The sequence below is a fragment of the Ambystoma mexicanum genome, chromosome 2p (assembly GCF_040938575.1).
Source record: "Ambystoma mexicanum isolate Mex_15411 chromosome 2p, UKY_AmexF1_1, whole genome shotgun sequence".
Taxonomy (NCBI): Eukaryota; Metazoa; Chordata; class Amphibia; order Caudata; family Ambystomatidae; genus Ambystoma; species Ambystoma mexicanum.
In genome coordinates this window covers 231580326-231594333 of record NC_090923.1, presented here as the reverse complement: position 1 = coordinate 231594333, position 14008 = coordinate 231580326, and positions in this window count along the sequence as shown.

Sequence of the window (14008 nt, the reverse complement as noted above, 5' to 3'; positions counted from 1 at the left end):
TACAAAGCCATGTCTGCAAGCATAAAAGAAAGCACAAGTTGGTAAGGCAAAAATAGAATGGACCGAAGAAATGGAGGAAGGATTTGAGGAGTTGAAAATTGCAATTTGTACAGCCCCAGTTTTAGGGATTCCCAATTATGGCAAGGAATTGTATTTGTTTCCACACATAAATGGGAGAGTCATGACAGCAGTACTTACACAAAGAACTACATTAGGGTATAAACCTTTGGCATATTACAGTGGGATTCTAGACACAGCTATGAGAGGACACTTCCTGTGCAATCTTTCGCAGCTGTTCGGTTTGCAATTGAGAAGCCCACAAGTATTGTCATGGGTTGTTCTATGACCCTTTACGTGGAGCATGCCTTGTTTGCCATTTTAGAGAAACCCAAGGGCACATTGACATCCCAAAGAGCTTCATCTTCTGCGGTAATGATTTCTAACCCAATGATGAAAATTGTAAAATGTAAAATAATGAACCCAGCCACATTCGTAGCTGAACCAGTAGAAGAAGGTGATCATGTGATAAAATTTGTAAAATGTAAAATAATGAACTCAGCCACATTCGTAGCTGAACCAGTAGAAGAAGGTGATCATGTGCCTGACTGTGCCAATTATGTTGAATTTTATGATGATATACCCTGTGTCAATGAGAACGCTTTGGCGGCAGGAGAGATCCTTTTTATTGATGGTTCTTTGAAAATTGACCAAACTAGTGGGGAAAGGCATTCAAGCGCCACAGTAGTAAGACACAGATTAAATGGAGAATTCGAGGTGGTGGCGAGTGCAAAGGTACTGTCTCATTTTTCAGCACAAGCAGCAGAATTAGGAGTGCATATTGTCGCACTTGAGAAACATGAAGGGAAAAAAGTGACGGTACACAGTGACTCTGCCTATGTGACATCAACCGCGCACTCAGGGTTGTCACAATGGAAAAGGAGGGGCCATCTCCGTGCAGGCGGCTCTCCAGTGCAGCATGCGTCCTTATTGGATAGACTCATTAAGGCACTACAACTCTGAGTAGCCATAGCGGTGGTAAGGGACGGATTTCCAGACTGAAATGCTATCTATCTTGGACAAAGGCAAATCGGGACTATTAATATTATTGGACCTCTCAGCAGCACTTGATCTGCTAGATAATACCAAACTCTGAGAGGCCCTTAAAAACTCAGGCAATTGCTCATCAGGGGCAATTGAATGGATTGCCTCATTCCTGCAAAACAGGCAATCCAGGATTGTCTGGGGAGACAAAGCATCAAACACCAAACCGGTCGATTGTGGTGTCCCTCAAGGGGCCAGCTTTTCCCCTTTGCTTTTTAACCTCTACATGTGCTGCCTTTGCACCATACTATCCCAGATGGGTATATTTTTTACCAATTTTGCTGATGATACCCAAATGGTGTTTGAACTCAGTGGGGACTACAAAATAGACAACGACAAACTCTCATCCCTATACAACATCATTGAGTGTTGGATGAAAGAAAACTGGATGTGCTTGAACGGCTCCAAGACCGAGCTTATGATATTCGGCTCCACACAGGCCAGAAAGAAATTGAGCCCATCCTACTCTTCATTCGTTATTAAAAACACCCAGATTCTAACATCAGAAAAAGTGAAGACCCTAGGAGTGTATCTCCAATCCTCACTAGGCGCTGAAGCACACACAGCCTATCTAAAGAAAAACTGTCAGTACCACCAAATTCTCCTAAAAAAAATCAGACCATTGTTAGATCAAAAAAATAGCACGATCATCGCTAGAGCCACTATACTGTCTAGATTGGACTATGGTAACTCCCTACTCTTAGGAGCCAACAGTAAATGTTTGAAAAGATGCCAAACAATCCAAAACAATGCCATCAGAACGATCACAGAAAGAACTTGGAGAGAACACATCCCCGGAGAAAGGAAGGCTCTCCATTGGTTGGCTATGAAAGAGAGAATCTCCTTCAAGTCTCTCACCATGGTTCATCGCTGTTTATATGGCAAAGCCCCGGTTTACCTCAAGAAACAATTCAAGTGGTACGAGCCACCTAGGCGCCTTAGATCCTCCAACACAGGTAAACTGCAAACTACCAAAACGAAAAAGCAGCACGGCCTTGGCAAGGCCTTCCCGACCTTAAGTATCGAAAAATGGAATGAACTTCCCACCTCATTGAAGCTCAAACCCAATTACCTCCTATTCAGAAAAAAATTGAAAACATTACTTTTCAAATGAATCCCAGAAGTATATCTAATCGACTATGATTAACACTGGCCACCACACGTCTTGTCCCGTCCTTATTTTCTGTTGTCCTGTATCTTTGTAAGCGCTCTGATACCTGCGGGCTTTTAGCGCTATATAAATAAATAAATAAATAAATAAATATAAGGGGTTCTTTTTTCTCCCACGGAAGCTTTATGATGACAGGAAAGCACTGGAAAGACAGTGATGCCAGTAACTTTATTAAAGATTGCTCTTGAACAGCTGTATTACCCTGCGCATGTAACTAGAGAAAGTCTTGCTGCCAATATTGCAGAAGACTGGTTCATCCCTAATTTGTTGGAATACGTTTTACTGTTTATGTTGAATTGTCATGATGCCTACCCCCGGGCATCCGGATCGAGTCCATCAGCCCTGGGAGCAGGCATCCAGATACTCATTAAAACGCCAACAGCCCCGGCTGGGGGCTGTTTGGATTCAGTCCTGGCGCCTTAGGTGCCAGGCTCATCAGAGAAACCAGTCCTGGCGCCATAGGCGCCAGGCTCATAGACTTTACTTACCTTATGCAGACCATGCTGCAAATGAGTCCAAGCCAACGTGAGGCCTGGATGGGACTATTTTATTACAGGGACTATTTTTCACTCGGGTGTGGTTCTGGGGAACTTCTTACCTGGGACTACTTTGCAGGCTATTTAAACCACGCCCGAACAGCAGCCCATGCTTTGCATTATTCTGCATCCAGCAGCGTGACGCTCACCGTGTCTGCAAGTCAGCATCCAGTCTTCTGCCACGCCCGCCTCGAATCCAGAGCTCCTAGACAAAAGGCAAAGAAAGGAGAAGAGGTTAGATCATAGACATTATTTGATTCCTTACCTGATTCCGAACCCAGCACATCTCCGAGCCTGGAAAGGACATTATTTCAGCACGCATCGCTTCGCCAGCAGCAGTGCCGCGTTATACTCACCAGTCCACCGCATCTTTCGACTTGGCACTGCCTCCATCATTTTCTTCGTCGAAACCCAGCACCTGGGGGGAAAAGAAAAGGAATAACAAGGTGAGCCGAGAAAACCAACAAGGACAATCTCTTTGCCACCATAGGCTTACCTGCTTTACCACCGGAGGTATTATTCTTTAATTCGCCGCATCTTCCCATGCCGCACCTATAAAGGGAGAGAAAACAGCAACTTTTACAGGACAGTGTTTGGTAATACAGACTCTTACCTGAACGCCATCAGCTGCCTCCAGGCAAAATTCTTTTGGACCCAGCTGCAACCTAACGAGGGAATGGAACAAGAGTGAACATCGGACATATTGAACTCTTTGAACTTTATAGACACTGGAGTCAATGTTCCTCTGGAACTCCTCCAATACCTTCAACCCAGTGAAGTAACTGGTATCTACGCGCCCCTGCATGCCATGCAGGATGGAGAGCTCATCATTTAAAAACATAAGGTGAGGTTACCAAAAGGGAATATCGTGGGGAGAACGAGAACTGTTGGGGGGCCATCACTAAAGTCCACGGGTGGCTAAATCCCTTTCCCCACTTGCAGGAGAATACTTCTACGAGTCCAGCAGACAAGATTAGGCGGGCCAGTCCAGACTGTCATCTCTTCACTACGCATCACGTTGGTGGAGACCGCAGCTGTCCGGGTCCGATCGACGCCCCTGTGGGAACCAGGTGAGCGTAACAGAACGCAAAGCCAATCTACAAATCCCCACCCGGGCGTAATGGAGACCTCAGAAACCAACCAACTAGCCCAATTGTTAGGAGAACTTAGGGCAGAAGTGCACTCCGCGTGCCAAGAAACTAATGCCCTCAGGAGAGAACTTATTGTGTCAAAGGAGTGCACTGATGATCTTGCCAGACAACTGCTGCAAAACCAAGCCGGGCAAACACCACTACCTGGACTTGGGGGGAATTCAACCCCCGTTTCATCGAGCAGCCCTGTGCAAGTGGTTCTACCAGGGAGCATTCCTTTAGCTCCACCCGAACGCTTTGCTGGGGACCCGAAAAGGTTCGCTGTGTTCATGAACCAATGCCGCTTGCACTTTTTATGCAGACCAGGAGCTTTTCCAAACGACCAAGCCAAAGTAGCCTTTGTACTTTCTTGTCTTAGTGGCAGCGCAGCGGATTGGTCAATTCCATTAGTCAACCAGGATGACCCTCTTCTTCGGGATTTTCAGGGTTTTCAATTGAGCATGGAAAGATTATTCGCCAGACTTTCACAGGGACAGGCCCTGGATAACGAACTTCTATCCCTACGACAAGGAAACCAGGACATGCTAACTTATATCGCAACCTTCAATAGGTTGGTGGTGGAAACCGGATGGCCAGAGGTAAAGTGAATTACATTATATCATCGTGGACTTCGGGGTGAACTCAAAGATGTTTTGGCCCAAGTTGTGAACCCACCTCAGGATTGCGCAGAATATATAGACTTAGTGGTCCAGCTAGACCACCGACTTCAGAATAGAAAAGCTGATTGAGCTAAGTTCGAGAATCGGGTATTGGTTAAACCCAATGTTACTCCCAAAGGAACAGATGCATCAGAACCAATGCAGATCGGGGGGTTAAGGGACCCTTAACTCAAAAAGAAAGAGAAAGGAGACGACAGATGCAGTTGTGTCTGTACCGTCGGGCCTCAGGACATTTTCTACGTTATTGCCCTATAAAACCATCCAAGAAAGTAGTCGGAGTTGCTGATAGAAATCAAACAGAGCCTGATTCGGGAAACGACCACGCCCGCCAAGCATAGAGGTCCGCTTGTCGAGCTTAAAGAAGGACACTCAGACCTTGCACCTAATCATACCAATGGTCCTTATTGATCCAAGGCAGCCATCACGTATGCACGCAGTTAGGGCATACATTGATAGCGGGGCCGTAGGAAACTATGTGGACCACGATTTGGCTTCTAGGATGAATCTACCTCTCTGCAAAAAGACCACTTCGGATGTTATCACCACAGTCGATGGAACTGAAATTGCCTCTGGGCCTTCAACTCATTCCACCACAGAGATGACACTGTTGGGTCAAGATGGGCATCGAGAGATTATTGTGTTTGACTTACTCAAAGCCCTGCAGTTCCAAATAATACTGGGGATACCTTGGTTGGAAACACATAATCCTTGTATTGATTGGCGAGAGAAGAGAGTAACCTTCCCGGAGTGTGCACACACCTGTGAGCCGGAAAAAACCTTGAACAAAAGCCTGGCCACAGTCGCTAATCCAGTCATGCAGTTACCTCAGGAATATCAAGAATTCCAGGATGTTTTCCAAAAAAAACAGGCAAACACCTTACCACCTCATAGATCATACGATTCTCAAATCGACCTCATACCCGGTGCACAACCTCCATGCAGTAGAATCTACACCCTTACGGAACCCGAAAACCGTCACCTACGACAATACTTGGACCAATACCTTGCTAATGGCTTAATTTGTCCATCTAAGTCCCCTGCATCTACAGCTTTATTCTTCGTGCCCAAAAAGGAAGGTGACCTCAGAACGTGCATAGACTACCGCGCATTAAACCAGATCATGGTGAAGAACCGATATCCATTGCCTCTGATCCCCGAACTACTAGACCAAGTAAAGGATGCTTGCATCTACACTAAATTAGATCTCCGAGGGGCATATCATCTGGAACGTGTAAAGAAGGGCGACGAATGGAAGACCGCTTTTCGCACCAAGTACGGATTATTCGAATATCAGGTGATGCCCTTCGGGTTGTGCAATGCACCAGCAGCCTTCCAGTATTTTATGAACGATGTCCTTCGTGAACTCATTGACGTCTGTGTTGTCGTATACATAGACGATATTCTAGTGTACTCCTCCTCAGAATCAGACCATGTTAAGCACGTTCGTGCAGTCCTTGAGAAACTACGCCAGTACAAGTTATATGCAAAATTGGAAAAATGTGTTTTTCATGCTACAGAAGTTGAATTCCTTGGATTTATCCTGACTCCAAAAGGAGTCCGAATGGACTCTCGAAAGGTGGACGCAATTCTCAAGTGGTCATCACCCAGTTCAGTTAAAGGGGTGCAAAGCATGCTTGGATTTGCTAATTTCTACCACAGATTTATTCCTGACTTCTCATATGTTGTACACCCCATCACAGCACTTTTACGAAAAAACAAACGCTTCTTGTGGACCGAAGAGGCTGAAAAAGACTTCCAAGAACTGAAATTGAAATTCATGTCGGCACCTGTCTTAAAGCATCCACGCCCCGAGCTCCCATACATAGTTGAAACCGATGCATCCAGTTTAGCCATGGGGGCTGTCCTGTCCCAGAAGGATCCAGAAACCGGTCAACTTCATCCAGTAGCATTTTGGTCCAGAAAATTCTCGGCCCCCGAATTAAACTATGCGGTTACCGATAAAGAGTTGTTAGCCATCAAATCCACCTTCAAGGCTTGGCGGAATTATCTTCTCGGTGCCAGGCATACCATTACTGTAATCACCGATCACAGGAACTTGCAGTATTTAAAAACAGCCAAGGCCCAATCATCGAGTCAACTTCGATGGGCCTTTTTCCTTGCCGAATTCAATTTCGTGATCACTTACTGACCAGGTTGTAAGAATGGTAAGGCAGACGCTTTATCCCGAATCGGGATGGGAGAAGCATATTCAAACCCGAAACCGGTGCCTATAATTCCTGAACAAAGAATTCTTGGTATAACTACTCTACAGACCTTAGAAGATATTCATTTAAAGATCCAACAACTTTTCGATTCAGCAGCCCTGCAGGACTGGGTTAAAAAGTGCCAAGATTATTCAGTTGTCAATGACCTACCTTACTATCAAGGGCGTCTATTTCTACCACACAAGGAACTACAAGAACAAGTCATCTCCAATTACCATGAAGCTCTGATGTCAGGGCACCCAGGTATTGCAAAAACTGAAGCTAAAATTAAAAGACAATTCTGGTGGCCCACCTGGCGAAAAGATGTAAAGTCATTTGTACTGTCTTTGGCATCTGCGCCCAGAACAAAAGACAAAAGAAGAAACCAGCTGGTCTTTTACAACCTTTAGATATTCCACCCACACCATGGCACACTTTGTCTTTAGACTTTATTACAGTTCTACTGCCATGTAATAGATTCAACACCATTCTAGTTATTGTGGATCTTTTTTCCAAGATGGCCCACTTTATTTCTTTAAAAGGATTACCTTCTGCTTCAATCTTGGCCAAGGAATTTCTCGAAAATATTGTTCGAATACATGGATTTCTTTCCGTATTGATCTCTGATGGAGGTAGTCAGTTTATTTCACAATTTTGGCAGAAGTGTTGTCAATTGGCACAAATCGACGTAAGGTTATCAACCAGTCACCATCCCCAAACCGATGGTCAGACAGAGAGAACCAACCAGACTCTTGAACAATACCTACGTTGTATGCTCCACCAAACCGAAGGTAATTGGAAGGACATTTTATGGATTTCTGAATACGCATACAATAACTTTGTACATTCAGGAACCGGACAAAGGCCCTTTTATACCATATATGGACATCATCCTCGAACCTCAGAACTCGATTCGCCCCAGCATTTAGAAATGCCGGCAGTAACTCATCTGCATTCTACTATTACACAAGCCTTTAAAGAGGCAACAAAACATTTAAACAAGCAAAAGAGAAATACAAGAAAAATGCTGATCAACATAGAAGTGAGACCCCACCATATCGAATCAGAGACCAAGTTTGGCTGGCTACAAGACATATTCCTCTGAAAGGAACTCTGACTTTTAATCCTAGATATTTGGGACCTTACACCATTAAGGCCATTATCAACCCGGTGGCAGTCAAATTAGAATTACCCTCTAATATGCAGATTCATCCTGTCTTTCATGTTTCACTTCTAAAACTAGTTCAACCCGGGACAAGATTAAACAAACCACCTGACCACATCCTAATAGAGGGAGAGCCTGAATTCGAGGTAAAAAACATCCTGGACTCTAAAATGGTTAAATCAAGACTTTTTTATTTAATCAACTGGAAGGGTTATGGACCACAAGAAAGGACATGGGAACCTAGTGACCACGTTCATGCTCCTCGATTGGTGAAAAAATTCCATCGGGACTTCCCAGACAAGCCAGGGCCAAGGGGAAGAACAACTTTAGGAGGGGCCTTGGAGGGGGGGGTGCTGTCATGATGCCTACCCCCGGGCATCCGGATCGAGTCCATCAGCCCCGGGAGCAGGCATCCAGATACTCATTAAAACCCCAACAGCCCCGGCTGGGGGCTGTTTGGATTCAGTCCTGGTGCCTTAGGAGCCAGGCTCATCATAGAAATCAGTCCTGGCGCCATAGGCGCCAGGCTCATAGACTTTACTTACCTTATGCAGACCATGCTGCAAATGAGTCCAAGCCAATGTGAGGCCTAGAGGGGACAATTTTATTACAGGGACTATTTTTCACTCGGGTGTGGTTCTGGGGAACTCCTTACCTGGGACTACTTTGCAGGCTATTTAAACCATGCCCGAACAGCAGCCCATGCTTTGCGTTATTCTGCATCCAGCAGCGTGACGCTCACCGTGTCTGTAAGTCAGCATCCAGTCTTCAGCCACGCCCGCCTTGAATCCGGAGCTCCTAGACAAAAGGCAAAGAAAGGAGAAGAGGTTAGATCACAGACATTATTTGATTCCTTACCTGATTCCAGACCCAGCACATCTCCGAGCCTGGAAAGGACATTATTTCAGCACGCGTCGCTTCGCCAGCAGCAGCGCCGCGTTATACTCACCAGTCCACCGCATCTTTCGACTCGCCGTTGCCTCCATCATTTTCTTCGTCGAAACCCAGCACCTGGGGGGAAAACAAAAGGAATAACAAGGTGAGCCGAGAAAACCAACAAGGACAATCTCTTTGCCACCATAGGTTTACCTGTTTTACCACCGGAGGTATTATTCTTTAATTCGCTGCATCTTCCTATGCCGCACCTATAAACGGAGAGAAAACAGCAAGTTAAACTCATGCAACTTTTACCGGACAGTGTTTGGTTATACAGACTCTTACCTGAATGCCATCAGCTGCCTCCAGGCAAAATTCTTTTGGACCCAGCTGCAACCTAACGAGGGAATGGAACAAGAGTCAACATCGGACATATTGAACTCTTTGAACTTTATAGACACTGGAGTCAATATTCCTCCGGAACTCCTCCAGTACCTTCAACCCAGTGAAGTAACTGGTATCTACGCGCCCCTGCATACCATGCAGGATGGAGAGCTCATCATTTAAAAACATAAGGTGAGGTTACAAAAGGGAATATCGGAGGTGATTAGTGGGGAGAACGAGAACTGTTGGGGGGCCATCACTAAAGTCCACGGGTGGCTAAATCCCTTTCTCCACTTGCAGGAGAATATTTCTACGAGTCCAGCAGAGAAGATTAGGCGGGCCAGTCCAGACAGTCATCTCTTCACTACGCATCACGTTGGTGGAGACCGCAGCTGTCCGGGTCCGATCTACGCCCCTGTGGGAACCAGGTAAGCGTAACAGAATTGCATCGTGTGTCAAAGGTTTTGCTGCTGGGCATACACTGAGAATGATTAGAGGAATAATACCTCCACCGAATGGTCCATTTCCGCATTCACATATTGACTATGTCGATATGCTGCAGAAATGTAATGGATATAGGTATCTATTAGCGGTGGTGTGCCCCTTCTCTAGGTGGATCGAAGCAGGTCTGTGTGCACATCCTGATGCCACTTGCACAGCAACGTTTTTAGTATGGGAAGTTTTCACGAAGTGGGGTTGTGTGAAGTGCTAAGATCCGATAATGAGCCACATTTTGACAATGAGCTATTCAAACAAATAGGGCTTTTATTAAGTATAAAGCACAAGTTCTCTTCTGTGTATTACCCACAAGTGAACAGGAAATGTGAGAGACTCAAAGGCCTACTCGAAGAGAGGATCACCAAGATTAAATTGACTTTGAAAAGGAATGGCTGTATTGCCTACCTCTGGCCTTATATGCTCTTTGGAATCAGCCAGGGTCGGACCACCAGCTCACCCCGCACAAGCTAGTAACAGGGCATCGAATGAGAATGCCCCTTACACCTCCAACTAGGATTAGGAGTGATGCCCAGCGTGTAGCTAAAACTCTAGGTGATGAGATTTATGAATATTTGACATGTATGACTACCAGTATTTCTTTAATTTCAGATCAGGTAAAGCATCGGGGGGAAGGTCTAGGAACATGGAAGAAGATAATTCGATGACCAATCCGTGTGAACTATTACCACCACCTAAGATATATGTTGGCAACCAGATTCTGATTAAAAACTTCACCTGGAAGTGACATGAGCCTTGATTTAAACGTCCATATGTGTTGAGGAAGTGTCCTCTTCTGCTGTTCAGATTTCAGGAAGATGAGCTTGCTTGCATCTGAACGGCATGACGATTTATAAAGGCGTGACCCTCCCTCCCACCTAAAAGCAAAAAAGAAGAAGAATTTCTGCATGTGCAGACTCGATCGATGACTAAGAAGAAGGACGATGAGGCAACGAGTGATGAACATGAACTTTATTTGGACTGGAATTCAATAGACACTCCTTATATATATTTTAGCAGGATCTGTAAGGACTTGCAGAGAAATTCCAGAGTTTGAAATGAACTTTTAGAAATATATTGAAGCAGTGACTAATGCATCAGAATTATGCCTAACTGTCAGTTCTTGATCAGAAATTGGAAGAGAGATCAATATCCAGATTCATTTAGTGGGGAATATCGGTTTTAGGTGATAAAAATACATGATACCTGCCAACATTGATGTTCATCGGCCTGTGGTTGCTGTCTTTATTTATTTATTTATTTTGTCATTTATTGAGCGCACCCAACCCTAGGGCATCTGGGCGCTACATTTCTTGTGAACATTGCATACTTAGTACAAATCACAAAGCAAAAGGTCTTAAAATAAGTGTTGTATTGGTAGTCGACACGAGGCACTGTATTTTACAATTGAAGGTACAACACTTATTCAAACATTATAGTCCCGTTAATATGACATATCAGCGAAAGTCGAGGCATTTTCCATTGGTAATAACTATGCAAATGTGAAGTAAGGGCGCATTATCTATGCAAGTGGGAGAGCGTCTAGCAGGTGCAAGCATATGTGAGTCAGAGATATGTGAGGCTTAGAGTGGGGGAGATTACTCTTATGAAAAGAGCCATGTTTTCAGACTCTTGTGGAAAGCCCAAAAAGGGGATTCAGATCTGAGGGCTGGTGGTAGTGCATTTGAATGTTTATCAGCTACCACTGGCAAGCTGTTTCCCCCTGCTTTCTGACGTTTGAATTTGGGAACAGTGAGAAAGTTTGTGTAGGCTGTGCGGGTGCATCCGTTGGATTTGTGCTGTGTGAATTTAATGGATAGGTATTTAGGAACTGACAGTGAGTTTCATGTGTGTGTCAGTGAGAGAGTTTTGAAGACAATTCTATCGTGGACAGGCAGCCAGTGGGCTGTGCATCCCTCTGCAGAAATCTGGGCGTTTTTAGGGATATTGAGTGCTGCTCTAAGAGCGTTGTTTTGTATCACCTGAGGTTTTTTAAGGGTGTGTTTGCTGGTACCTAGGGACAAGGCATTGCAGTAGTCTATTCTGGATATAATAAGTGCTCTAGCTAGCGTGATGCAACTGTCCGATGACAATAAGGATCTGTGGGCATTGATAATTTAAAGATATGTAAGCTACCGCCAAAGCTGTGGCTTTAACTTGTCAATTTAGTGAGAGGGCAGAGTTGAGGTAAACAGCCAATATTTTTACTTCCTTAGAGACTTTGATGGAAAGGCTGTTAATTGTGAAGGAGTAAAAGGAGTCATCTAATTTGTTTAGCTGGTGTTGCGATCCAATGATGAGTAGTTTGGTCTTTTCATCGTTGAGGCAGAGGCTGTGTTGGGAATTCATGCCTGGATCGTTTGTTATATTTCGTTTAGAGATTGGGTGTCTTGGTCATGATTGCCTGTTATAGGTATGAATATTTGGGTGTCATCCTCATAGTTAGTGTAGGTGACACCCAGGTCGTCAAGAAGGTCAAATAAAGGTTTTGTGAAAATATTGCATTGGGTAAGTGATACGCAAGATCCTTGCGATACGCCGCAGGTGACAGGGGCTGAAAGTGCTGCTGTAGCTGAGAAGACTCTCATACTTCTATTAGAGAGGAAGGACTGTATCCAGTGAATGGCATTAGTGGAGAATTGGGCTGCAAAGGCAAGGTGGTTGCATAAAATGTTGTGGTTCACTAAATCAAAAGGCAGCTGAGAGGTCAAGCAAGAGGAGGAGTGCTAGTTTGCCATTGTCTTTTATCTCGTCCATTTGTATTTTGAGGTCAAATAGGGCTGTCTCAGTACCGTGTGCTGGTCGGAAGCCTGATTGACGGAGACCCAGGAGTTTGTGAGTTTCAAGATGATTTTGAACTTGCAAGTAAGCTGCCCGCGTGAGTATTTTAAGGAGGAAAGGCAGTGTTGTTATTGGGCGGTAGTCTGTGGGTATGTTGGGGCCTAAGTTGGGGTTCTTAAGAAGTGGGAGGACACAGGCTTCTTTTATGTTTCTAGGGACAGTATTTGTTTCAAAGGAGGCATTATATAGAGTTGGGATGAAGTGGGTGAATTCAGTCATGCATTCTTTGATGAAGGAGGCAGGGCATATGTCTCCTTGGCAGTGAGAAGGTTTGAGGCTAGTAATGATTTTCCAAACTTCCTCTGTTGGGACAGGGGAGAAATTGAATTGGATGATAGGGTTCTGGTGGAGTAGATAGGGATCTGCATATGTTGATTCCGAATGAGATTTAGCTTTTTTTGAAGCAGGGTAATTGTGTAAAATTAGCTTTGGTAATTCTGTCATTGTAGATAGAACTTTTGGTTAATAGGATAGCCTTTTTGTAATTTTTGGATGCAGAGGTGAATCTGTCTTTGTTCAGATCAGTGGGAGATTTTTTCCAGTTGGTCTCAGCAGATCTTTTGGTACTACGTAGTGTTTTGAGGTTAGGGGTGTACAAAGAGTTGATGAGCGCATAGGGTTTAGGTTTACGCAGAACTAGAGGTGCTACTTTGTCCATGGCCGCTAGGCAGGTTTGATTATTTAGCTCCACCAAGGTGGATGGATTGTTGTCAGTTTGATTCTAGTATTCTATGATGGGAAGCATAAGAGGTAGTAATTTCTCTGGCGTTTTGTTGGGAGAGTTTCTGGTTAGGTTAGCTGGGGCGGCAGTGGGTGAGGTGTCAATGGTTTTGTTTTTTGGTATTGTGAATAGAATGAGGTGGAAGTCCAACCAAGGGCATGGTGTGTTGGACAGGATGTTAATGTTGCAGTTGTGATCAGCCAGCCAATCAAGTGTGCGGCCTTTGGTGTGTGTAGGGTTGGTGGCTCGATGTGTAAAGCCTAATGCTTCCATGGTATCAGCGATTGTGGAGGCATAGTCGTCCTTCGGGTCGTATGGACCAAGGTTAAGGTCTCCCAGTAGGAATGTTTGGGTTCATACTTCAATCATTCCCTGCTCTCGTCAGAAGAGACGTTAATATTCACACTTTTTTACAGGATCCTAAAAACGGTTCAGGGATAAGAAGACTCCTCATTGCTATAATTGAGCAAATTGTACAGTTCAACAAGCAGTAGGATGCATTAAAAATGGTTGTCCAGATTTCTATGCAAATATATATTTACATGATTGTTCTCGTTATCCTTTTTGTTCCTTATTTTTCACAGTCTCTATTATCTTAATGGCTTAACTGAAGAAAGAGTTCCTATTATTCTCCCCACTATGAGTACGAATAATTACAGTTTCCTTGATCTCTATAAGTATGTTAGGAGACATAAGAGAGATGT